Raw genomic sequence first — 3,475 nt, forward strand, 5'->3', positions numbered from 1 at the left:
TCCTGTTCAGGCTATATTATTAGCATTATTCTGCGATTGAGAATTTAAAATCACTTCTTTAATTTTCTAAAAGACATCTCAACGCTTCTAAAAGCAAACTTCGTTCGTTTATTTACGTTTGTCGTAATTTGAATTTAATATATGAGTGGTTGGCGTTAGGAAGGGCATCCAGCTGTAGAAACTCTGCCAAATTAGATTGGAGCCTGGTGTTGCCATCTGGTTTCACCAGTCCTCAATCAAATCGTCCAACTCATGCTAGCATGGAAAGCGGACGTTAAACGATGATGATGATGATGATGATGATGATGATATATATATATTTGCACGTTTGTATGTATATCTATATTATTTATTCACTTGGCTACTATGATAGCCAATATGGCCATAGCTGTTAACCCATTTAACAAACAGCAGTCAGACATGCACACAGACACACACACACACACACGCACGCACACACATGTCAAAAAGAATAATGATGGCAAAATTGTGGCAAATTGCTGGAGAAACATACTTCAGTAAACTAAATATTTTAGTTTCATGGATATGTTCAGAGAACAAAGAAATATCTGACAAACTTAATAATGGCTAAATTCTAATAAAAATGGTCGTTTTGAATTCCATATCAGTGTAAAAGCTCTTGGCATTATCCTAGCATTGCACAGTAAATACTTACTCCTGCTGAGATATATCAAAACACAAAATTGTACATTACTATATAAACGGATCTGTAGTGATTAATTTTCAGGATGAATAAGAAAACTAAGAGAATTTGAAGTGGAAAAATGCACTTAACATGAGTGTAACAGATATTTTTTTGGTATGATTTATGATATTGATTTAATAAATGAGACCAGTCTGCTGCTGTTTAGCCCTAGGTCAACTCTGATCCTCGAGACCTGTCATCAAGAAACATTCCAGTTATGACCATCCCATTATTCTTGGTGGATGTAGAATTTTATAATTTGTGTCCTTTCCTTATTTGATATAGTAGGGGGTGATTTAAGGGAGATTTGGTTTCTATTTCCAGTTGGTCAAATGGCTACAGAAAGGCTATTTCATTTGCTTGAAATGACTTTTTAATGCTAGGTCATAATCATCATCATCGTTTGTCATTATCATTCTTGTCATCACCATCATAACAGTTTTTTTGCCATGCTGGCATAGGCTGGACAAGACTTCTTGAGGCAGTACTCTATGGTTGGACGCCCTTCCTAACATCAAGCTCTACTTGTTTTTCAAGTAAGGTCTCCCACTAATCTTCATATACAAAATTACTCACCAGAAAAATACAAATAAGTATCTGTGCTCTTTATGTGAAAATATGTGGAGACAAACACATACATGCATGCACACATACATACATACATACATGCATACATACATACAAACAAACATACATACATGCATACATACATACAAACAAACATACATACATGCATACATACAAACAAACTTACATACATGCATACATACATACAAACAAACATACATACATACATACATACACACATACATACAAACAAACATACATGCATGCATACATACAAACAAACATACATACATGCATACATACATACAAACAAACATACATACATACATACATGCATACAAACAAACATACATACATGCATACATACAAACAAACAAACATACATACATACATACACACATACATACAAACAAACATACATACATGCATACATACATACAAACAAACATACATACATGCATACACACATACATACAAACAAACATACATACATGCATACATACATACAAACAAACATACATACATACATACATACATACATACATACATACATGCATACAAATATACATACATACAGATTACAAGTTCAAGTTTATACCTGTAATTATTGCACCAGCTCCGACATTCAATCCTCAGAAAAGGGGATTTTGGTAAAAAGAAAAAAAACAAACCTTTATCTTTAATTCAGTTTACATGTCTGTCTTCATCTATGGTCATGAATGTAGGAGTGGCTGTGTGGTAAGTAGCTTGCTTACCAACCACATGGTTCTGGGTTCAGTCCCACTGCGTGGCACCTTGGGCAAGTGTCTTCTACTATATCCCCGGGCCGACCAGTGAGTGGATTTGGTAGACAGAAACTGAAAGAAGCCTGTCGTATATATGTATATATATGTATGTGTGTGTGTATATGTTTGTGTGTCTGTGTTTGTCCCCCAACATCGCTTGACAACCGATGCTGGTGTGTTTACGTCCCTGTAACTTAGTGGTTCAGCAAAAGAGACCAATAGAATAAGTGCTAGGCTTACAAAGAATAAGTCCTGGGGTCGATTTGCTCGACTAAAGACGGTGCTCCAGCATGGCCACAGTCAAATGACTGAAACAAGTAAAAGAGTACATAGATTTTTTTTTTCATTATTATTTTTTTTTACCTTGCAAAATTTGGCCACTCAGAGGCAGAATAATCTCTGGCTTCCTTAGACAGTTCAGAATGGCAGTTTACCCAGATCTATCTATTTTTGTTTCCATCTCAAATTGTAGAGTTTCATTCTGTGAACTTATTTTAAGAAGAAGAGATGTCATGTACAACACTAGCATAGCTAGGTGGGGTGGCAATGGTGAGGGGTCTGCTTCAGGCAACACTTTAATGGTGGGGCAGCAGTTTAGAGCCTGCAGTATAAGCCTGTATAGGGGTCTGATGTGGGAGTAGGGATGGCAAGCTCAAAGGCAGCCCCGAGTGGCACATTAACTATGTCACCAATGTACAACAGTAAGCTAGAGAAGTAGCTTAGTTAACACTACAAGTTTCCCAGAGAATGAATGTGGGACAACATGATGTCTTAACCCATTACCTCCCATAATTCTATTAACTGGAATTTTTTTATGAAACTTTGATTTCTAGCATAAAACAACCTTAGAAACACGCTGGAATGATCAAAATAACACTTCAATATAACATTTTAAATAGAAATAAGCAAGATATTGGGTGAAAAATTAGCAAACCTCATTTGAATATCAGAGAAATATACCTAGTAGATATAGCAAAAAGGTTAGATATGTGTAAATATTGACAGATAATTACGAAATTTGTAAGTTTTTAAGTGATCTCATATGAGATCACTGATAGGTAATAGGTTAAACTTATGGTTGATTTAAAGTATCAAACCACAAAATTTGGTTTGCTTGTTTATTTATTAATTAATTACTTGTTGGGACACTGTATTTCATTATGCAACCATAATATAATTATACTATCATCATCATCATCATCATCGTTTAACGTCCGCTTTCCATGCTAGCATGGATTGGACGATTTGACTGAGGACTGGTGAAACCGGATGGCAACACCAGGCTCCAATCTAATTTGGCAGAGTTTCTACAGCTGGATGCCCTTCCTAACGCCAACCACTCAGAGAGTGTAGTGGGTGCTTTTACGTGTCACCCGCACGAAAACAGCCACGCTCGAAATGGTGTCTTTTATGTGCC

The 3,475-nt window shown here is 36.0% G+C and overlaps 1 protein-coding gene across 2 annotated transcripts in view; it reads right to left on the reverse strand.

The window, feature by feature from the left end:
- The window catches only part of LOC106868403 (uncharacterized), a 98,213-nt gene that overhangs the window by 30,499 nt on the left and 64,239 nt on the right, over window positions 1-3,475 (reverse strand). The window lies entirely within an intron of this gene.

The sequence above is a fragment of the Octopus bimaculoides genome, chromosome 5 (genome assembly GCF_001194135.2).
Source record: "Octopus bimaculoides isolate UCB-OBI-ISO-001 chromosome 5, ASM119413v2, whole genome shotgun sequence".
In the NCBI taxonomy this organism is placed as follows: domain Eukaryota; kingdom Metazoa; phylum Mollusca; class Cephalopoda; order Octopoda; family Octopodidae; genus Octopus; species Octopus bimaculoides.